The 24334-nt window shown below is 46.8% G+C and overlaps 1 long non-coding RNA gene across 1 annotated transcript; it reads right to left on the bottom strand.

Moving 5' to 3' along the window:
- Positions 1-22946: 22946 nt before the first annotated feature.
- LOC127493690 (uncharacterized) lies at positions 22947-24063 on the bottom strand. The gene is made up of 3 exons (XR_007924139.2): positions 23834-24063; positions 23553-23670; positions 22947-23459 (listed from the first exon to the last, which is right to left on the bottom strand). It is a non-coding gene; the product is annotated as an uncharacterized lncRNA (long non-coding RNA).
- Positions 24064-24334: the final 271 nt, after the last annotated feature.

The raw sequence follows: 24334 nt of genomic DNA, 5'->3' as shown, positions 1-24334 counted from the left end.
CTTGTAATCGTTTCCGCTCCATCAAACTCCTTTCGGCTGCTGCCTCTAAGGACTTGAACTCACGAGGGAGGCCGCTCCTACTTTGCTTCCTTCTTGGCTCCTTTAAGCCCTTCCCCTATAAAGTAAATCTGTTTTCTTTTCTTGCTCAACACATGGATGTTTGCGTGGTATCTAGACGTCTGCATTACGAACAGCAACATTAGTCAGGCTTGGCAGGGGACCAAAAGCTGTGCAAGGTTACCAGGGGGACCATCGGCAAAGGTGAAATGGGCTTAAGGGGAACCAGGAAGGAGTGGCGAGGCCCCAGGGGCCGGCCACGATGAGCTCTTGCCACCCCTAGGACCAAAGGATCCGGAGAGGAGAGGGATGCCCATCAGGGCTGTGCTTTAAATAGAGCTGGGAAATACAGACCCCTGCCAGGGCACCCCTCGGCCAAATCCAAGCCAAGGTCAGAGGACACAAGAGCCTGTTACAAACCCTGGGTCTCTGGGGCACAGAGGAGGTGGAGAGGGAGCAGGTAGAGAACACCCAGTGCTCTTGCCTGTGGTTAGGAACTAAAGTCACTCTTATATTTAACAGTGATCACTTTTCAGTTAAGTTTCAGCACTTAAGAAGAATTGTGTATTGATTACAGTATTCAACCAAAAGTATTAAGTAGAACAAACAAAAAAAATACTAAGAGGGATAACATATCAAGCTGCTCATCAACAGTCAGGGTGAGGGCTGATCAAGTCACCGTTTCTCATAGTGTTCATTTCACTTTAACAGGTTTCCTTTTTGGTGCTCAGTTAGTTGTCACCTATCAAGGAGCACAAGTGGTATTTGTCCCTTTGGGATTGGCTTATTTCACTCAGCATAATGTTTTCCAAATTCCTAACAGGGATCACTTTTCAGTTAAAATTTAAACACCTAAGAATAATTGTGTGTTAATTAGAGTTCAACCAATGGTACTAGAACAAAAAAAAATACTAAAATGGATAAAGTATTACATTGTACATCAACCGTCAGGACAAGAGCTGATCAAGTCACTGTTTCTCATAGTGTCCATTTCTCTTCAACAAGTTTCCCCTTTGGTGCTCAGTTAGCTGTCGCCAATCAGGGAGAACATATGATATTTGTCCCTTTGGGACTGGCTTAATTCACTCAGCATGATGTTTTCCAAATTCCTCCATCTTGTTGCAAATGACTGGGTTTTGTTGTTTTTGATTGCTGTATAGTATTCTATAGAGTACATGTCCCATAATTTCTTTATCCAGTCTACTGTTGATGGGCATTTAGGTTGGTTCCAGGTCTTAGCTATTGTGAATTGAGCTGCAATAAACATTAATGTGCAGACTGCTTTTTTGTTTGCCAATTTAATTTCCTTTGGGTAAATTCCAAGGAGTGGGATGGCTGGGTTGAATGGTAGGGTTATATTCAGGTTTCTGAGGAAACTCCAGACTGACTTCCATAGTGGCTTAACCAGTTTGCATTCCCACCAACAGTGGGTTAGTGTCCCTTTTTCCCCACATCCTTTCCAGCATCTATTGTTGGTAGATTTCTGAATGTGAGCCATTCTAACTGGGGTGAGGTGGAACCTCATTGTGGTTTTGATTTGCATTTCCCTGATTGCTAGTGATCTTGAACATTTTTTCATGTGTCTGTTGGCCATTTGGATTTCCTCTTTTGAAAAATGTCTATTGAGGTCCTTGGCCCATCTCTTAAGTGGGTTGTTTGTTTTGATCTTGTGGAGTTTCTTGATTTCTTTGTAGATTCTGGTTATCAACCCTTTATCAGTTGCATGGTTTGCAAATATATTTTCCCATTCTGTCGGTTGTCTCTTTACTCTCCTGACTGTTTCTTTTGCAGTACAGAAACTTCTCAATTTGATGCAATCCCAAATGTTAATTTTGGCTTTGACTGCCTGTGCTTGAATAAGAGAGGGAAGAGATGTGCAATTCGGGACATGCTCAGGCTGACTTACCTCAAATGGTAGACTTAGAAACATACCAGGGGATTCGAATTCAATCCCATCGAGGTGGCATGTACCAATGCCATCTCACTAGTCCCAGTGATCAATTTCTGTTCACAATTGATCCTAATGATAGGACTGAGAACCAAAGGGATCACATAAACAAGACTAGTGTCTGCAAATACTAGCTGATAGAATCAAAAAGGGAGAGAATGATCCAACATGGGAAGTGAGATACACAGCAGACCCATAGAATGGCAAATGTCCTAACAGCACTCTGGCCTCATAATCAGCCCTTAAGGCATGCAGATCCGGCTGAAATGCCCATGAGAGTATTTCAGGCATGGAAAGCCAAGACACTCTGGGGAAAAAAAAAAAAAAAAACCTAAATGAAAGATCTCCATGAGTGAGATCCCAGTGGAAAGAATGGGTCATCAAAGAAGGAGGTACCTTTCTCTGAAGGGAGGAGAGAACTTCCACTTTGACCATGGCCTTGTCTAAATATGATCAGAGTCAGTGAACTCAGGGGGCTTCCATAGCCTTGGCAGCTCATGACAAGAGCCTAGGGTGATTACTGATGCCATAAACAAGAGTGTCAATTTGTTAAGTCAACAACAGGAGTCACTGTGCACTTACTCCTCATGTAGGATCTTTGTCCTTAGTGTGCTGTACATTGAGATTTAATGCTATAACTAGTACTCAAACAGTATTTTTCACTTTCTGTTTCTGTGTGGGAGCAAACTGTTGAAATCTTTACTTAATGTATGCTAAACGATCTTCTGTATATAAAGAGAAATGAAAATGAATCTTGATGTGAATGGAAGGGGAGAGGGAGTGGATAAGGGGAGGGTTGCGGGTGGGAGGGACGTTATGGGGGGGAAGCCATTGTAATCCATATTCTGTACTTTGGAAATTTATATTCATTAAATAAAAGTTAACAAAAAAAAAGGAACTAAAGTCACAGCCCTCCACCAGGGGCCAGATGACAGCAGCTCTGAGCCCCCACCTCCTCAGACCAGTCTTTCCTCCTCAGCCCCTGCAGAATGCGCTCATCTTCGCCTACCAGCAGGACACAAGCCCCAGGCTCTTGCCTGCCGCTGGCTTTTGGCAGGATCTATGCTATTAAATGATATTTGCTTTGTTTTGTTTTTCAAATCCTAGGTCACAAGGGCTAAGACAGGATAGTCCGAGAGATTCTGGGAACTTCCTGGCCACAGAAGTCTCAGATGTAGCGTCTTTTAAAGTAAAACTCTCTCCCACCCCCTCCCTGGGACCTGAGCATAGCCCAGTGGATTTCCACAGTCCTTTAGCAAACCAGGCTGCTCCTGGGTTTTTAACCAGACATTACATTAGGAAATGTCTTTATCTTTTAGTCGGAGAATGATGATGTATCAGATGTCTAGGCTCCATGCAAATTAGATATAAGGAAGATGAGAAGGTGTGAAAGTAAACAAAGACAGTGTTAAGTCGAGAAAGCAAATCTCGCTTCCACAATTTCATGACCGTTTTGGACTACATATTGGGCCATTTCTTTCTTTCTTTCTTTCTTTCTTTCTTTCTTTCTTTCTTTCGTTCGTTCGTTCGTTCTTTCTTTCTTTCTTTCTTTCTTTCTTTTTTTTTTTCCCACAGGCAGAGTTAGACAGAGAGGGAGAGGGAGAGAGGGAGAGAGGGAGAGAGGGAGAGAGGGAGAGAGGGAGAGAGGGAGAGAGGGAGAGAGAGGGAGAGAAAGGGAGAGAGGGAGAGAGAGAGAAAGGTCTTCCTTTTCCGTTGGTTCACCCCCCAAAAGGCTGCTATGGCAGGCGTGCTGTGGCTGGCGCTGCACCGATCTGAAGCCAGGAGCCAGGTGCTTCCTCCTGGTCTCCCATGCGAGTGCAGGGCCCAAGCATTGGGCCATCCTCCACTGCACTCCCAGGCCACAGTAGAGAGCTGGACTGGAAGAGGAGCAACCGGGACAGAACTGGTGCCTCGACCGGGACTAGAACCCGGGGTGCTGGCGCTGCAGGCGGAGGATTAGCCTAGTGAGCCATGGCACCAGCCTATCGGGCCATTTCTTACTCTGATGGTATTGTCTGTCCTTTAGTTGTACTGGTTTGGTGATTTTGTGAGTTTCGGATCTCACTTATTTCCTTATCATCTACTGTTACTAATCCTGCCTTGAACTGAAATGCTGCATATTAATGTAATGACCTGGTTGTGACACTTACTGGCAACCTCCAGGCACCCCTAGGAGTAGGATATACAGGCACCTGGGGAACATGTGGTGTCCCCAAACTGGAATTCTTGAAGGCTTACCACCAACATGTCAAGTCTGGAGCACAGAATCCTGATTTTCAGAATTCTGGCTGTACAGTTACTGGCACCAACTCTCATAACAGCTTTGGCTGACTCGGAATTGTGTATGAATCAACTTCCCCCTCTTTCACCTCTAGCCAAGTGTGGTAAAATCCTGTTTAATTTGTATCCATAGCCATGTTGACCTTTGGAATGTTTTCTCCTGGGGGCTGGCAAGGTGGTGTAGTGGGTGGGTAAAGCTGCTACCTGCAACGTGCCCCAGCTACCCCATTTCCCATCGAGCTCCCTGTTAATGACCTTGGAGAAGCAGTGGAAGATGGCCCAAGTGCTTGGAAGAAGCTCTTGGCTCCTGGCTTCAGCCTGGTCCAGCCCCAGCCATTGCAGCCATCTGGAGAGTGAACCAGTGGATGGATGGAAGATCTCTCTCTCTCTCTCTCTCTCTCAGTCCCTGCCCATAACCCCAACTTTCAAATAAATAAATAAATATTTTTAAAAAGAAAAAGAAGAATGTTTTCTTCTGAAGAGAGGAAGGTGGGGGGAAAGGTTCTGGGTGATTCTCTCCATCCTAGTGTTGGCCAGAGACTCAGTTTGAAAACAGAGGGGGATTGTATAGGTTAGAATGCTTTTGGCTGCAAGTAACTGAAAATTCCAAGTCAAAACACCTTGTACAACAAGGAAGATTTTTTATTTCAAACCCTGTGATTGGGTGGCTCCCAAGTTAGGTGCATCATCAAGAACACAACTTCTTTCTACCTTTCTGCTTTGCCATCCTTAGTGCAAGTCTGTTGACTTGTCTTTGGCTTATTGAACTCATGAAACAGCCATGAGGCAGCCGTGGTGGCATCACAGGAAAACATGAAAATGGCAAATAAAAGGAAAGTTCTTTTGTCTCCTTTTAAGGGAAAGTTATCTTTCTCAGAACCCTCCAAAAGACCCCTCTCAGTTTTCATTTGCTAGAATTGCATCAGAGTCAGGCTCAGCCTATTTGTTAGCAGGAGAAGTGGGATCACTCAGATTAGCTTAAATTTGTGAAGACCTACCCTCTGGAACCTGGTGATGGTTTCAGTCTACCCCTAAAGCACTAGGAAGAGATGCTGAATGAATTGGGATTCACTTAGGAAGAAGCCAGGAGCTTGGGGAACAACCTACCAGTGCCTTCTGAGGAATACAGCCCTGTGCCTGAGAACGCGCAATGAGTGTGAAGCCCCTGGGAGAGTTCTGGGTAATAAGCAAGCCAGTAAAGGCAGGGCAAGACGTCTTTTCAGAGAATGCTGCCCTCTGGGTGTCACTCTTCTCAGGCGAGGACAGCTGCGCTCTGGGAAACCGGGAGGAAGACAAAGACCACCCCAGGGGCTGTGCTTTCAGCATAAGCTGACAAGGGAGACATAGTTTTAGATTTTTATCTGTTCAAATGTCTTACAGTAGAGATCTGAAAAGGAGCCAAAAAGATGGAGGAGGTGGACTTCTCAAGGTCAAGTGCTCAAGGACTCTGTAGCTATTCCTTGACTGTGTTTCCTGGCCCCAGTCTTCTAGGCCCCTGTGTCTGACCACGTGTCCCCAACTCCTCCCTGGGAACAGGTGGTCCCGGCCACCTATGAGACAACCAAGAGCTTTCAGATGAAGTTTTCACATTGTCATCAACTCCCTGCAGGGGAAAGGACATGTTTGCCTTCCTGGGTCACACCTAGTCTTGCTGCTGTTGATGACTGCTGGACTGCAATTTGATGAAGTCTAGACAAGGTAACCCTTCCCTGGCACACACCTGTCCACCTTGTGACTCCAGCACCAGAAAGCTGGCAAGAGCCCTTGCCTCCCACCCCAGCCCACTCTTCATAGTCACTTGCAGCCCGTTAGCCCATCCTCACCCTCTCTATCCTCTGGGGTGGGCTATACTGAGATTTTATGTTGAGATTTTAAGAGGGAGTGTTTTGGCTGGCGCCAGAGGTGGAGGATTAGCCGGCTCTCTGCTGTGGCCCAGGAGTGCAGAGGAGGATGGCCCAGGTTCTTGGGCCCTACAGCCACATAGGAGACCAGGAGAAGCACCTGGCTCCTGGCTTTGGGTCGGCACGGTGCACCAGCCGCAGCACGCCAGCCATGGCGGCCATTGGAGGGTGAACCAATGGCAAAAGGAAGACCTTTTTCTCTCTCTCTCTCACTGTCCACTCTGCCTGTCCAAAAAAAAAAAAAAAAAAAGAGGGAGTGTTTTAAAAATAATTATTTAGGTACAAGCTAATAATTCTCTGGAAACATGGGAGACCCAAAAGAAAACCCTGGTTCCTGGCTTCTGGCTTATGTCTGGCCCAGCTCCAGCTGTTGCTACCATTTGTGGGGTGAAACAGTGGATGGAAGATCTCTCTCTCTCTCTCTCTCTCTCTCTGTAACTCTGCCTTTTAAATAAAATAAGAAAATCTTTTAAAAAATGATAATAATTCTCCAGAAACCTAGGCTACTCAGACAAACGAGTTATCTTTCCAGTCTAACTACCTTGCTGTCATGAGTAAAAGTAATGTTTTTCTGAATTCAGTCAAAAAACTATCGATTAGGGTCAGAAGGGGAGCAAGATAATTTCATGTATAAGGGGTCAAAAATGGGTCTCCTTTGGACAGACATGACATCTCACTAAAGAGATACTTTAGCATCATCCAAATTGGTCAATGTTATTGAAAATGGAAGCCCATGTGGTCTTATTTGTTGAGTCCATGGGTGTGTCTACAGCAGCTCTCTGCCTGTCTACCAGTGGCACGTGACCTACTGGGTTATGGTCCTGCCCACGGCAGGCTACTTTTCCTTCAAGTCCTAACAGGTCCTACTCTGTCATGAAAATGTCTCCCCAGTGCTCCCAGCTTACACCAATCTCCCCAGATACTTCCCATTCCTAAAATTCTGGGCATGTACAGGGTATGACTTCAGTTTATCATAACAGTGGCTCATCTTAAGTGAGGAGGCAGTGCCATACAGCATTGAAGGGCTCTGAGCAGGTATTCCTGAGTTTAAGTTCTGGTTCTGTCACTTGCCTGCTGTGAGATCTTGGGTAAACTATTCTTGTGTCTCCATGCTGGTGTCCTTACCTTCAAAGAGGCAGAAACAAGGTGTCTACTTCACAGGTGTACTGTGAAGTACATCTAAAGTAATTGGTATATAGAAAGTGCTCAGCAAATAGTAGCTATTTTTTTTTAAGTATTTATGCCCTTTAACCAAGAAATTCTGCTTTTAGGACTTCATTCTAAGAAGTTAATCTTGGGTTTATATAAAAAATTATTCCTTCATCATATCAAAGACTGGATATAGTATAAGTATCCAAGAATAGAAATTGGTTAAATAAATTATAGGATATCCATAAAAGGAAATAATGCTCAACAATTAAATATTAATATCTCTATATGATATGGAATTATGTTCATAAATCATGGTTAAGTGATGAAACATTATAGGTAATGAATATCGGGTTCCTAAAAAAGATAAGCAAGATGCAAGGAAATGATACCAGAATTCTTAACAAAATACTCATGGTGGTTAGGGTTTTAAGCTTTTTCTTATATAAACTTTCAATTATTCTGTAATCCATTCTTAAAATAATTTTCCACAATTATAAGTTCTCCATGTAAAGCTTCAAAGACTTTCAAGATGTCTTAAATTATCCATGTCTTGGACTTCGCTGACTGAGTTCCCAGACAACTCCAGTGCATGGGTGTCCCACCAATTCTGGGAGTATTTTAGAGCAAGTCTCTGTGTCTCACTGTGAAAACAACTGAGTCTCCAGTTCTTTTAGCATTGTCTTCCCAAATGACATCTGAATTTCTTTGGGACACAGTGTGTCTCCCACCTCAAGCATAGGTAGCTCAAGACTGGGGATATTTTGGCTATTCACTTATTGCTTCATTCATTCATCTGTTCGCTCTCCAGCTACTAAATATTTGTTTAGGATGTGCTGAGTATGCTTCTGAACATTAGGATACAACAGTGAAGACCAGAAACAATTCTTGCCTGCCCAAGGCAAGGAAACATGATAAAAGAATAAAACAAATAAACCATATAGTATACTAGGTCATGACAAGTAGTGTTGATGAAGAAAATTAATCAAGAAAGGGAGGACTAATAGTGACAGGAAGGTGGACAGGAGTTGCAATTATAAATAGCACAGTGAGAGGGACCTCCCTAAGAGGAAACATTTGAGCAGGGTCAAAAAGAGATGAGAGAGCACACCATGCAATTATCTGGGGCAACAAGCTTGCTAGATGCATTCCAGAGAGAGAGAGGGAGAGAGAGAGAGAGAGAGAGAGAGACAGAGAGAGAGAGAGAGAAGCAAGTGGAGCAGTATGAGGGAGGCTGCGGGAAAGGTACCCATTGTCTCTGACCCATACATGGTGCGTTGACCTTGAAGAGACTGGAGAACAAGGGAGGAACCAGAAAGCCCAGTGCTTGTTCCTGGCGCGACCTGTTCAGGTAAAGCCGTGACCTCCAACCTAAGACTGAAAAGAAATGGCCCAGCCTTTGTTTTGGGCCCTACTTGGAGCAGGAGAAGAGGTTGGGGGGAGCGGGCTGCACTGGGTGAGATCAGATCACAGGGGAGGGGACACAGAAGGACTCAGCGTTTACTTGTGGCAATGTGGAGGACACGGGAAGCTTTTGGGCACGGTAGAGACATTGCCTGTCTGGGGTTGCCACAGATCACCCGGCTGCCGTGAGGACAGCAGTCTGCAGGCAGACAGAAGGACGCTTCTGCAGCCACCCAGGACGGAGGTGATGGGAATTCCTGCAAGGGCGGTAGCAAAAAAGCAGTAAGAAGAGGCAAGGCCACAGCTCAGATACTATTGCAAGGGGGCGGACACGATATGCTCGGCAGCTATGACTCAAATCAAATGCTCTGACTTCACTCCAGTTTCAGATTGGAGATCAAGGCCACCCCTCAACATGTCCCTCCCAGAAACTACCTCTGACCTTGCGGGTATAAGAGGACTCACGCTGCCTCTCGCCTCTGCCTGGTTGAAGCTGCTCTCTGGGGGAAACCTCAGAGGAGTGATTAAGGTACCTTTCTCTCTCATGAATCACCTCCCAGGGACATCAAACAGTGCCTGGGACCTACAAGGCTTACTGTGCTTCCAAATATAGCTAATACATGAGGAAGAAGAGACTGTACATCTCACCGAGGCCAAAGAATGTAATTTCTGTGACATCAATAATGAGCCCTCCTTCCCCACCTCTGCCCTCACCACTGAACACTGTTTATCAGAGGGGACCGGCCAGCTTTGAAGCATACGCTGTCCCCATCTTTCTTGCCCTTACCAAAACATTTGGAGTATAAATTAGTAACAGGGAGAAAATCATATACAAAAGCATTCCAGGAACAGGGCTGTTGAGCTTCTGAGTCAACCAGAACCAGAGCTAATGTCTGCCAGTAAGTGTGGCTTGATTGCTAAGGTCACTTCTAAGAGCTGTGCTCGCATGCTGACAGACTTTCTTGGAATTATTGGAATTTTTTTCAGGCTCAGTCATGTTGGTGTACCTCATGGAGGAGTCAGATAAAATGTCGGAGCTCTGAGGGTCTCAACTCCAATCACACATTTTGTTCTTTGCCTGGGATGGTTAGTTTTTCCTGAAGTCCACTGGCCTGAGACCAAAATGATCTACTCTTGAAATCTCACTTCATCACTTGCTGGTTGAGTGGTCTTTAACAAAGGCTTAATACTCAACAAATATGTATTGGATACCTATTTCTGTTCCATTTCCTTGTCCTGGCACTTCTCCCTTGAGAAAAAACCCAGTCGGGGGATAGGAGCAGTGGGAGGACTGAGGGAGATGTTTGCTGAACAGTCAACACATAGCCAGTGGACAGGAAATGACAGCCAGCGCAGGAATCTGAAGAAAGTATTCTGATGTTAGAAGGGCACAGGTAAAGATCATTTTCTGTGAACTGACAGGTGAGAAAAGCTAATCCTCTTGGACAAGGTAATCCGCTGCCGGCCTCAGAACACCACGCCCTTTTTGAAATGATCTCACACCAGTCTCTGTCTCTGCTTCTGTGTTGGTTCATTTTATATATTGACATGTCTGGGTCCCAGGGTGCCCCGGTATTTGGTCCTAAGAGTGTTCTAGATATTTCTATGAGCAAGTTTTGGGAGGAAATTAACATTTAAAATCAGTAGCCTAAGTAGAGTCGATTGCCCTCCCCAGTAGGAATGGGCCTCATCCAATCACTCGCAGACCTGAATAGAACAAAAATATCGACCCTTCCTCACTTAAGAGAGAACCCTTCTTGCCTACCTGTATTGAGACTGGGACATCAGACTTTTTCTGCCTCCAGTTTTGAATGGGAACACCAGCTCTCCCTGGTCTCAAGCCTGCTGGCCTCCAGATGTGGACTACACCATCAGCTCTTCGGGTCCTCAGGCCACGGGACTCAGACTGGACCTAAAGCACAGGCTGCCCTGGTTCCCCACCCTGCTAGTTCACCCCCCAGGTCTCAGGACTTGCCCACCTCTGCAACTGCATGAGCCATGTCCACGCAATCACGTTTCTGTTCCTCAGGAGAACCCTAACATCCAACCTCAATTTGATTTCTCCCACTCCCTGCAATGCACTCATTTGCCAGCTAAACTGAATCCATAAGATTCCTTGGCCTGCTGTGCTCTTGTGTGTCTTTCTGCCTCTGCCCCCAAGGCCCTTGTCCACGCTAATCCTCAAGGCCAATTCCTGCCTGTCTTCCCCCAGCCCCCATCAAAACTCAATTTTAGTCTCTCTTTAAGAATCTCATCCTGAGCTGGGCTTTCTCCCATGTCAGCTAACACTTCTTCATTCCAGCACTGACAGCCTGTCAGGGATCCCTTTCCCTGGCTCCGGCAAGAGAAAGTATGGTCCTTGGTGGCAAGGTGGTGTCCTGTCACTCACAGTGCTTGGCACAGTGTTAGCTGTCTAGCAGGGAGTCAATAAATCTTTATTGCATGGATAAAGGAATAAATTATTGAAATATAATGAAATATATGAATGAAAGTATCTCTTGCTTCAAATGAGATACAAAATGCAAAAGTTAACAGAGAATTTATTCTAGGATGATTGAACCAAATAAGCAAATTGCTAAGGTCACTGGCCAATGGCTTTAACTCTACCGGGAATGTGCTGTGGCATAGTAGGTTAAGCCTCCACCTGTGGAGCCAGCTGCTCCTCTTCCGATCCAGCTCTCTGCTATGGCCTGGGAAAGCAGAAGAAGATGGCCCAAGTCCTTGGGCCCCTGCACCCACATGGGAGACCTGGAAGAAGCTCCTGGCTCCTGGCTTTGGATCGGCACAGCTCTGGCCGTTGTGGCCAACTGGGGAGTGAACATCCAATGGAAGACCTCTCTCTCTCTCTCTCTCTCTCTCTCTGCCTCTCCTCTCTCTGTGTAACCCTGACTTTCAGATAAATATAAATAAATCTATAAAAAATAAAATAAAACAGTGTGATTAGAACACTACCATAGCAGTTCATAAATTGTGTGTAGCATAGAACAGAAGGCAGAAACAATAAGAATTCGTGAGCCCAATTGATTAAATTTTGTCTTTAAACTTTCCTCCAATTTACCAGCTTTGAGATAGTCTCAGCTTTCATAAAAAATGTTTTCATCTCTTGCTTTATAGAAATTAGTTGAGCATTTCTTACAAGTTGAGATTAAATAAATGTTTCTACAGCCAGGCATGCGTCAGAGAGAACTGCACTCCCATTGTTTTGGCTTCTTAAAACATACCCGCCTTTAGCAAATGTGTTAGGCATTGTCTTAGTATAATGTTTCAGGATATTTCAGCCATGAATTGCCCAACACTTCATTAGAAAAGTAAATAGCACTGTGATAAAAAAAACTCCAAGTAGTTGGGGTAACTAGAGATTTAATCATACTAGAACTGCTTTATTAACCCAGTGTTGTGTATACAACTCCACGCCTGACTCTGGAATGCACACATTGAGTCCAGGCCTTGATTTTTCCCTTTGGAATATGTCTAGTTCCACAGATCTTGTTGTCTGAAAGACATCTAACAGAAATGGAGGCATTATCTTCCCAGGTTGCCACTCCCTGCCATGTCCCTGGTGGCATGCAGGACACAGTTTCTGGGCAAGAGTTTGGTGCAGCACCTACATTGGTTATGACACTCACATCCCGTATCAGAGGGCCTGGGTTCAACTAGCAGCTCTGCTCTCCACTCCAGCTTCCTGCTACTGTGCATCCTGGAGATGGCTCACATACCTGGGTCTCTGTTACCCACATGAGAGACCCAGATTGAGTTCTAGGCTTCTGACTTTGGCCTGACCCAGCCCCGGCTGTTGCAGGCATTTGGAGAGTGAACCAGCAGATGAGATCTCTCTCTCTCTCTCTCTCTCACCCCCCCCCTTTCAAATGAGTGAAATAAATACATAAATAATTTTAACGCTAAAAAAAAAAAAAAAAAAAAGACACATCCTTGTGCTTCCCAGATTCACCGCTGGGAAAAAGGGAAGGAATCTTCCTTTCTTTCTCTCCTCTCACAACTAAACCCAGGGCCTGCAGGATGCGTTGGAGCTGGTGATGGCCCACACTTGTCCACCGTATACCCTGCAGGGTTCCAGGGAGGGGGAAGCAACTCCCCAACTCCTGGAAGTCCTCACCCCACCTCTTCCTCAGCCGCAGGGTCCGTCTGTCTTCCCAGCCTGCCGCAGGAGGCCCCGGGCCGTGCTGGGGCTGGAGTACTTGTTTCCCTGGGTGGGCTTTGGGAAGGCCTGGGTGGCCCCTACCTAAGGGAACAAACAGCACACAGTCACCCTTCCTTGACCCCTGCTCATGGAGGAGGCGCGATCTGAAAAGTCCATGCTGAATCCTCCCTCCTCCGCTTTGGACTGCGTCTTATTCCTTCCAGATGTTCCCCCTGAGAACAGCTGCTGGATCTAATGTAAGAGCGAGTCTGTGTTTCCTGTGTTCCCCCTGCCCCCATGCACGATGGGGAAATAATCTAGAAGTGAGTAAGGAAGCAGGGGACTCAGGGGTTAAATATCTGCCTGAACCGCCCTTGTTGCTAACCCCTCCAGGATGGCATGCTGTTTGAAAGAAAGAAAACTAGCCTGATTTTCCAATAACTGAATGACCCATGTGGATTTCCCAAGAAATTTAAAAATAGGAGAAATAAGCAAACAAAAAAAACTCCTAGAACTGAGAGTTTAATGAGGTGGCAGAGTATGAGATCAATGTATTAAAATTTGTTGTATTTTTTACATCCTCAGTGGCTACAGACTACCATTTACAGTGGGCCTTCCAACATCAACTATGCATTCTGTTGGGGTAATTCCAACAGAACCTCTACAAGGCAATTGCAAAAGGATGATGAAAATATTAAAGAAGATATAAATCAATGGGAAAATGTTATGTGTTCACAGACTAGAAGATTTGGCATAGGAAAGATGTCAATTCTCCCGAAATTGATCTATCAACTTGACAAAATTCCTATCAAGACCCCCACAAGACTTTTTTGTATACTTAGATAAGATCATTATAAAATTTATGTGGCTAGGCAATGGAATTAGAATAGCTGAAACAATTTTAGAAAAGAGGAATAAAGTGAGAGGAACCACTCTACCTAATTAAAATTTACTATGTAGCCACAGTAATCAAGGCCATATAGATATTTATAGAGGAATAGATGATAGATAAATCAATTGAACAGAATAGAGAAGCCAGAATAAAATCACACTAGCAGAAGCAGTTAATTTTCTTTTTTTAGGATTCATTTTATTTATTTGAAAGGTAGAGTTATGGATGGTTGGAGGAAAGAAAGAGAGAGAGAAAGGTCTTCCATCTGCTGGTTCACTCCCCAAATGGCCACAACAGCCAGGCCAAAGCCAGAGCCAGGAGCCAGGAGCTTCATCTGGGTCTTCCACATGGGTGAAGGGGCCCAAGGACTTGGGCCATCCTCTTCTGCTTTCCCAGGTGCATTAACAAGGAACTGGATCAGAAGTGGAGCAGCCAAGAATCAAACTGGCAGCCATATGGGATGCCGGCGCTGCAGGCAGTGGCTTAACCTGGAAAACCACAGCGCCAGCCCCAGCCAGGTGATTTTTAATGGAGCAAAGGATAGTCAGTGGAAGAATAGTCTTTTATGCAATGGTGCTAGGACAAGCAAACATCTACAGGCAAGAATAAAGAAGGAAGGAAGGAGGAAGGGAAGGAAGGGAGAGAGGGAGGGAGGGAGGGAGGAACTCAATCTATACTTCTTACATAAAAGTAACTCAAAATGGATGATAAGTTTAAGTGTAAACTGTAAAACTTTTAGAAGAAAACATAGGAGAAAATCTTCAGCACCCAGGGCAAAGTGAACAGTTCTCAGACATGACGTTAAAATCATAATCCATAAAAGAAAATAAATCAGTAAGTTGTACTTCATCAAAATTAGATTTTTTTTTGCTCTATGAAAGACCCTGTTAAAAATTGAAAAGGCATGCTATTGAACAGTGTAAATATTTTCAAACCACGTATGCAGCAGATGGCTCATATCTAGAATATTTCAAGAACTCTCAAACTCAGCAGTAGCTGTAAGGTTACCAATTGAGGGATATCTGTGTGTGGTGACAGAACCATTCTGTGTTTTGACGTGGTGGCTGTCACATGAACTTCCACTTGAGAAAGACTGTATAGACGCAGAGGCAAAACTAGTGAAATCTGAACAAGGACTGTGCATTGGACTAATGTCAATTTCCTGGTGTGACATTATTGTAGAATTATGCAAATGTTAGCATCAGAGGAAATAGGATGAAGAATACATAGGTCCTCTCTATTGTTTCACAACTTCCTCTGAGTCTATAGTTATTCCAGAATTAGAAGGTGTTGCCTAGTTGGCCATAGCTGTTGATAGCCCAGTCACAATAACTGACACTCAACTCTCCTTCCACTCCTGACAGTGGATTTTACAGGTGGGCACTGGGGCCTACACCTCAGACTACAGACAAGTACTCAGTGTGTTTCTAAATGACAGCCATTCCTAACCTCCTTGGGCTCCTTCCTCTGACTGCAATCTTTGTCCGTCTCTTTACCTAAAACTGCCTGACATTCCATCAGCAGGCCCTGATGAGCCCCACTTGCTCCAGATTCCTCAGATCCTGCCAGCAATAGCTAGCCGGTCCAAATGAATATTCCATCTTGTACCTTCTAAGGGGTCTCCTTCTGTCATGGGCAGCATGGTATCTCCATCCCTCTAGAATGGTGCCTGACACATAGCAGGGGTCAGAAAATAAATTTATGGGCTGACTATCCACAAAAGGAGAGGATAAGAGAGAAGGAAGCAAAAAGAAAAATAATCTTAAATAAAAATTAAGTCACAGGTGCACAGGTCTCTCCCCAGTAAGAGGGAGGAAGAATCCTTACACATGTATGACCTATAAAAGGCCCATTACAAAGCCTCTGCGGGATGCCCTGTGTGCAGTGATTGATCCTTCCTTAGATTCTTACAAGCACATCAAAGATTGGTCCCTGCATAGTGCATATGCCTCAGTTCTTTTCAAAAGCAAGTATTGAGGCACTTTTTGCCCTGGGCACTGTGCCAGCAAGGGAGTTCCAGAGATGAGCAAAGTCTGCTTCCTGCTCCCAGAAGCTCCCAGTACAGCCGGCAGAGACAAACAGGCAGATCAAATCCAGGCCGACAGGAAGTGTGGGGGAGCAAGATCCCAATCTCGCATGGGGAAAATGGGGCAGGCCCAAGGGTCGTTAGGCAAAGGAGGTGATGGACAGGCTAACAGGCAGATGGTCACCACTGAGCACGTGTTGTGTGCAGACTCTACACTAGGCACCATCCACGTCATCCCACTGAGCTTTCTACAGCCTTAGAAGGTCAGTTTCATTCTTTCCAACTCACCTGACTCCGAAAGAACAGGTAGGGTTAGGCACGAGGCGCAAAGCCAAAGGTGCTCCCTGGCCAGGAGGACCTCATCAGCAAACCCCGGGCAGAAGGACAGTCCACTGGGCGGTCTGCAGGCTGCAAGCCTGAGTTGTTTGCATGACTGGGGTGAAAACGTGTCAGGGATTAAGGCAGGGAAGGAACCAGAGGGCTTTACGGAGTCAGGCCCCAGCAAGCTTTGTGTGCTCTGCCAACAAAAATGCCAACAGCTTTCAGAATAAGCTCAGTGAGAGCCTGGCATTTGCAGGGCCTGGCTGTGGTTATTGCAAATATTTGGATAAAATTGCATTCAGAATGTTTTCAGAAGAGCGTTCGAGCAGCGGTTGGCGCGTGCTCCTGCTCCCGCTCCGTGACATTGCAGGGCATACTCGCTCACGTTAGACAGTTGGCCCTTGCGTTTCTTTGAGCACTTTCCGTGACCGCTGGAGGCCTCTGGGTCTGGCCACGTGGCTGCTTGTGGGCACCCTACCGCTCTCAAACAGTGGACTTGGTTATACACGCCAGCTTCGTTTCCCCACGGGAATTATAACTCTGAGCCACAAGTCCTTTGCTGGCGCACAGAGCTCCTCAGTGGGATTAAACTCTGGTTGCCCACAGAGTAACTCACTCCACTGTCTTCTCCACTGGCCGTCTTCCCACCCCGCTTGGCCCTGTAGGTGTTTTCTGGGACTGCCTTTCATCAACTGCTTGCATTTCAATCTGTGTGTGTTTCTGACAACTCCTCCCCACCCCCCACCCCACCACAGAGGTGTAACAGATTCCAAGGAACTGTTAACAGTGGTTGCCTCCAGGGAAGGGGCAGGGTGAAGATTTTATTTGTCACTGAATATCTCTTCTTTTGGCTTTTGCACCATGTCCGTAGATTTTCTATTTAAAAAATAAAATCATTTTTAAACCTACCCAAAACATGTGCTTTAAATAATTAAAAAGTGAATTGTGATTTTACAACAATACAATCACATGTGCCTTGATCAAATTTTTAACACATTGGAGACCACCAGTGTATTAATGCACGCTGCCAGGCAGACGCTCTTAGATACAGTTATAATTTACCTTTTCAACTAGTTTGGCTCATAACTTTGAATAATTAATAAAAGTGTCACTGATTAGAAAGGGTGTAACTTTGTATGGGTGATTCCTTAAAATTCGGGTCCAGGTACACAGTCTCAATCAATTTGTACAAGTACACTACTATGGTCAACTCAGTCAAACTCAACCAAATTGATGCTGGCAAAATCTAAGTGATCCTTTTCCCTCCCACTGCAGAGTGGTCAGCTGTACAATGGGATAATGTTGTGGCACACCTGTCCTAAGTTGGAATTACTTTTGGTAGGGCTTTTACACATCAGGAATAAAAGTACTTACCTATTGTTAATGATTCCATATTGGAATCAAAATTTCCAACTCCACATTCTGTTTAATTCAAAACATCCTAAATTATCAAGGTAAACTGTTCAAAAATGAGAAAATAAAAAGTAGCTTCTACTGTAAAACTATTGACATGTAATAACTGTACAAATTTATGGGGCACAGTGTGATATTTCAATACTTGTCTATAATGTGTAATGATCAGATCAGGGTTACTGGCACATCTATCACCTCAAACACTTATCATAGTTTGTATTAGGAACATGTAAAATCTTGCCCATCAGTTATTTTAAAATATGGAATTAATTGTTGTCAGTCACAGTTACCTTACGGTAATATAGGACGTAACTTGTCTCTGAGAGTCAAACTTTCTCAACGTTGGGCACCAGAACCGAATGTGGGAATAAGCTGAATGCCAAAGCTGGTACGAAACTATAGCTGCATCCATGACCATGAATGTCAAATGTTCTTACTTTGCAAAACAGCCTCATTGTTCAGAATGGTTGGCTTTATTGTGAGCCAGTGTTATCAATGTGTGCTTATACAGTGCATAGCCACCAGTTGCCAACACTTCTGTTGGTTTCAGAGGTAATAATTATTTGAAAAATGAGTTACATTTCCAAATATCCGAGACCTGTGGTGTGGATGACGGTGTCCAGGGCAGGCTCCTCATCTACCATGGTCAGACACATGTGGGGGAGGCTGGCCACTCACTTGCCATGTGGAGAGGGAAGTAGAGAGAGACAGCCTATAGTCAGGACAACCAGATGGGAGGTGGCCGGGACCACGCAGAGGTAGACTTGGCATCACAACTTAGTGGGAGGAGTTGATGTCTTGGGTGTGGAGGCCAAAGCCTGGGGAAAAGATACAGAACAAGAAGAGAGGTTGGTCAAGGCTAGAGCCTGAGAAGTACCAGGTGGAGCCACCCTTGGCCACTGTGCCCGCGCTCCCCTCCTAACTAGAGCACACTCTGAGGAGTAAGACTTGGAATCTCCCCCAGGGCCCACAAGAAAATACAGCATACAGCATACAGCAGCTGCTCTGCCAATGCTTCCGCATTAACTGACTTGTTTATTCCAGACAGCAGGGGATGACACCACAAGAATCCCATTTAAACAAGTATGTCAAAATTCCCATATTTTAGCCAAATGCATTTAAATATCGACCTGTGCAGAATTAGCAGCTGTCATCCACTTCTAGATTCACAATGCTCTTTTTGGAAAAGGTGTACACAGTCTAGCTAGCTTTAAGTGGCATCTTTTATCACAAAGCAAGGAAGAGGTGCATGAACCGGGCCCTCCTGGGTGGATCTGGTGAACAGCCCTCAGGGCTAGGGGTCCACAAGAAGGAGACTAAGGAACTTCGTTTTCAGGGACTCCTGCTTGCAATTGCAGAGCCCTCTGCCTAGTTTCACATTTGTATTATTTTTCTTAAAGAAAGTGTCTCCAAATCCAATAGGCTTGAAAGCCCCCAAACCAAAGCCAGGCCTGGCCACCAGCAGATTCTGAGGCACTTTTGTCCCACTGCCGCCTCCTTGGACTCTGTTTCCCTGACTCACTCGGCTGCAGCCACGGGCCTCCTTGCTCTCTGAACGTGCTCGGCACGAGGGCCTTCACCTTGGCTGTTCTCTCTGCCAGGTCACCCCCTCCTGGGTGTTCCCCTTCTTCAGCCTATGCTGAAGAAGCACCTTCTCAATGCAGCCTGTTCTGACCTCCCTGTTTAAGTGAACCCCACTGCTCCCCCAACCCTGCACCCACTCCTGCCCTCCCTACCCTGCCATGTATCCTCATAATTCACCATCACTAACACACTGCAGGCCTCGTTATTGGGAGCAGGTGTTGGCATAACAGCTCAGGGGCTTGGGTCCTTGCCACCTGCCTGGAATACCCGGATTGAGTCCCAGCTGCAATCCTGGCTTCAGCTTGACCCAGTACTGGCAGTCGTGGCGTTTGGGGAGTGAACCGTCACGTGAAAGATCTCTCCATCTTTCAAAATAAAAAATCTCACTATTATTTTCTGTTCCCTCCATCCCAAGGATAAGTTCCATTAAAAAAGGAGAAATCCTAAGGCTGGTGTTGTAGCATAGTGAATAAAGTTGTCACCTGTGATGCCGGCATCCCATATGGGCACCAGTTCGAGTCCCAGCTGCCCCATTTGCAATCCAGCATTCCTGCTAATGGCCTAGGAAAATCAGAAGAAGATGGCCCAAGTCCTTTGTCCCCTGTCACCCATATGGGAGACCCAGATGAAGCTCCTGGCTCCTGGCTTTGGCCTGGCCCAGCCTTGGCTATAGTGGCCATCTGGGGAGTGAACCAGCAGATGGAATATCTCTTTGTCTCTCCCTCTCTCTCTAATTCTGACTTTCAAATAAATAAATATTTAAAAAATAAAACTAAAAAAAGGGAAATTCAGTATGTGTTACTCACCTCCATGCTAGCACCTAGGACACAGACGCTTGGTTGCTATTTGTCTGGTAAAGGCCAGAAACAGCAAGGTGTGAGGCCGGGGGCGGTTTCAGGGCAGCTCTGGCCAGTGAGCATCCGAGTGAGGGAAAGCTGCTCCAGGGCGACTCAGCTTTGCAGGCTGGGCCAGGCCTGTGGACCACACGTGAGGCCATGGGTGCTGGGCTGCCGTGTCCCTGCCTGCCTGCCTCTGCATGCGTCACCAGGCTGCTGGACAGCGCTGCCACCTAAGAACAGACCAGAGACATGGCGGCTGGCAGAGCAGAGGGGCTGGAGCCTTCCCTGCCTATCTCACTGGCTCTGGGGACCAGGGACTTTTTTTTTTTTTTTTTAAGATTTTATTTATTTATTTGAGAGGTAGAGTTAGACAGTGAGAGGGAGAGACAGAGAGAAAAGTCTTCTGTCCGCTGGTTCACTCTCCAGATGGCTGTAATGGCGGGAGCTGAGCTGATCAGAAGCCAGGAGCCAGGAGCTTCCTCCAGGTTTCCCACATGGGTGCAGGGACCCAAGCACTTGGACCATCCTCTGCTGCTTTCCCAGGTCATTGCAGAGAGCTGGATCAGAAGTGGAGCAGCCAGGACTTGAACCTGTGCCCATGTGGGATGCCGGCACTGCAGGCGGAGGCTTAGTTTACTACACCACAGCATCAGCCCCATGAACCATGGAACTTTCCATGTGTGCTGAGCAGTCCGGACTAATCACTCAGCGAGCCCAGTGCCGACTTCCTAGGGAACAGAGCAGAGACTGTTGACTCAAAGCTAGTGTCGACTTCCTGCCTCTACAGTGGTGGCTGTTGGGCTGGGAGCACACATCTGGTGGACGCCCGCTGGCCTGACCCGAGGAGGCCACAGTGGGGCTCCAGAGTAGGAACCACTTGTGGCATTGCAACCCCACAGGGACACGTCACTGTTAGTGTTTCACCCTGGCGCCAGGAAGAGGGCGTGCCTATGAGGCGCAGGCGTGGGTAACACCATGATGTTGGCAGATCTGGCCATCCCCAGTTGGCTGGCCAGCCAAGACCCACCTCTCCACCCCCTGCAGACAATGCTGATGGCATCATGACAACCCTGGTCTTTATATAGCGCTCCACAGTTGCCAAAGCTCTGTGTCATAGCCTACTGCATTTTACCGTCATGGGAACCTGTACGAAAGAGCAGGAATGGTCGTCCCACTTCCCATAGGAAGAACGTGAGGCTCGAAGTCCAGGTGACGCACCAGGGTCACAGAGCTGGGCCACGTCAAAGGCAGGCTGGCTTTTGCACTAGCAGCCACACCCTGTCCTTGGTGTTCTGAGCTCAGGGACATGGGCTCCTGACATCCCTGGGGTTAACACCTGTGACTTCCACTATTCCCCAGAAAGCTGAGCAACTCCTGAGTGTGGTGACCTAATCCTGCACTATGGGAATGGATTGGAACCTTCCTGCAGGCCTAAGTCACTCAGCTGGGGAGAGAGCCTTGCCGGCCTTCCAGTGCCCTTGGCTTTAAACACTGCCACGGACACCCTGACTCTGCTGCAGTGATTTCCAAACAGAAACAAAATGCACTTGTTTCTTTCCGAGACATGGGCACCAAGTGAGAGTCAGTAAAATTCAGAGGGAAATGGTGTGTGGATTTCATTCTCGGAGTGTGACTATCAGTGGAACGGTCTTTGCACCTGCCCTCTCTTATGCACTCCCCAGGTGTCAGATACTGTAGAAAGTGCTTATCTCCTTTATGCCTCCCCATCTAAAAGATAGGGAAGGGGCCAGCACTGTGGCATAGTGGGTAAAGCTGCCTCCTGCAGTGCCAGCATCCCATGTGGGCGTCAGTTTGAATCCCGGCTGCTCCACTTCCAATCCAGCTCTCTGCTATGGCCTGGGAAAGCAGCAGAAAATGGCCCAAGTCCTTGGGCCCCTGCATCCCCGTGGGAGACCTGGAAGAAAGTGCTGACTCCTGACTTCAGATTGGCCCAGCTCCAGCCGTTGCAGCCATCTGGGGAGTGAACCATCGGATGGAAGACCTCTCTCTCTTTTTCTGCCTTTTCCTCTCTGTAACTCCACCTTTCAAATAAATAAATAAATCTTTTTTTTTTAAATGAAAGATAGGAAAGCTGAGGCCTACAGAAGTTAATCAGCTAACGCCTCACAGAGGGTAATGATGGAGCTCAGACTCAAATTTGTCTCTGGGTGCTCAAACCCCACGTCTGAAACTCTCATTGTACTGAGCCTCCTTGGAAATGGATCAGCAGCCTATGTGAATCCTACAACATTTCTGACCCACAAACCTGCAGCTACAGGAAGGCCCCAGAATCTTCCTGTGGTCCTCATAATTCATTCTGTCCCACTCCCTCGCTCTTCCCATTCGCCCCTCCATTCCTCCCCAGTCAGCTCAGAACCATCCTCGCCTATCTTCCCTTTCTCAGGCTGACCTTCTCTCTAAATCATGCAGAACAAGCCATGCAGGCCCAATTAGGACTGCGCAAAGCAGACATGACCCTTGACCCGCTGCGGAGCTCATGCTGGGAGGTCACTGGGTGATGGGAGGTGATGCCCTAGGAAGGGATTAGTGCAGATTTCATGGGAGCCGTTGGCTCTTATGAGAGTGGCTTGTCATTACTGAGCAAGACTGGTCTCCCCCTTGCTGTGGCCTCCTATTTGCCGTGGGATCTCTCTTGTGGGCACACACTCCTGCCATCACACCATCCACTGTGTGATACAGATAGGCTGCCCGCATCAGAGCTGGCAGAGGTCGGCCCCATGCTCTCAAACATCCCAGACTGTGAGATAAATCAGCCTCTTTTCCTTGTCCATTATGCAGCCTCAGGTATTCTATTATAGCAACAGAAAATGGAGCAATACACGGGAGAAGGCTTGTTAGTTGATGAGAAGGAGATAGGGCAGGAGGAAAAGAAATGGGGCGTGGGGGCTGCTATTTGAGCTGTGGGATGAGGCAGGGTTTTCCTGAAGAAACAGCATTTGGGCTGAGACCAGAGTTGCATGAGGGTGGAGTTGAGCCACTGTCAGGGAAAGACTATCCCCAGGGAATGAGCTTGGGGTACAGCTGCCGGATTTAGCCAAAGGAGAAAGAGGGTGAAGAGGAGAACGAGACAAGAAAACAGGAAAAAGGAAACACCCAGTTAAATATGAATTTAAGGTAGAATAATTTTTAGTGAATATTTCATGCAAATTTTGGAACATGCTTGTCTTTTTTTTTTTTTAATTTATTTTATTTACTTGAAGACAGTTACAGAGAGAGTTAGAGACGGAGAGAGAGGTCTTCCATCTGCTGGTTCACTCCCCAGATGGCCGCAACAGCTGGAGCTGCGCTGATCTGAAGCCAGGAGCCAGGAGCTTTTTCTGGGTCTCCCACATGGGTACAGGGGCCCAAGGGCTTGGGCCATCTTCTACTGCTTTCCCAGGACATAGCAGAGAGCTGGATTGGAAGTGGAGCAGCCGGGTCTCGAATCGGCGCCGATATGGGATGCCGGAGCTTCAAGCCAGGGCTTTAACCTGCTTCGCCACAGCACTGGCCAGAACATGCTTGTCTTAGTCTGTTGTACTACTGTAACAGAATGCCACAGACTAGGTAATTCATAAACAACGCAAGGGCATTCCTCACCATGCTGGTGGTGGGAAGTTCAAGAGCAAGGTGCCGGCAGCTTTGTCATCTGAGGACCCCATCCCTGCTTCCAAGATGGTGCCTTGTCGCTCTGGGGAGGACAAAACTGGGTCCTCACCTGGTGGAAAAGTGAAAAGGGGAGGTGAGCCCACTCCCCTTGTGCCCTTTCATAACAGTCTTAACCCCAGGCATGGGGTTAAACTGCAAATGCCGCTTTGCCATTCTCTGATCCCAAGTCCTGGGATCTGAAGGAACCCTCCTGTGCCCCTCCCTCCACTCACTTGATCCGGGCACCACAAAGGGCCCCCTTGGCTTTCTCGTGCACAGAGAGCCAGTGACATGGATAAGTGCCTGGCACATACTCAGTAAACGCTGCTAAAATAGCACGGAACTAACTGGCCTCGTGGCCTGAGTTCTCACAGCTCCATCTCACTTCTGAGCCAGCAGAGGAGGGCTGCTGGAACAGGGCTGTGGAGAAGTGGGAGCAAGCTGTTCCCACCCTTTCCCAGCCGGGGACATTGCTCCACCGCCTCGCGGAAACGCAGGCCGGTGCCAGCACAGTGGCTGCCTTATAAGGGCATTGGCCAGGCCTACCAGGTGTGTCATCCTCAGCCTCTGAGCCGGGCCCAGGGATGGCTCCAGTGACTCAAGGCCCAGGGGGAGAAGCAGACAGAGCCACGCGGGGGGCAAGTGAGAGTTTTCTCACTTCCCTTCCTCCCTGAGTGTTTCCATATGTTTTTAATGATGACCCTTTTACCTTTCCAACTGGGAAAACAGAAAAG

The sequence above is a fragment of the Oryctolagus cuniculus genome, chromosome 7 (genome assembly GCF_964237555.1).
Source record: "Oryctolagus cuniculus chromosome 7, mOryCun1.1, whole genome shotgun sequence".
NCBI lineage: Eukaryota > Metazoa > Chordata > Mammalia > Lagomorpha > Leporidae > Oryctolagus > Oryctolagus cuniculus.
Note: the sequence above shows the minus strand (reverse complement) of the source record. Positions and strands in the feature narration are given on the sequence as shown.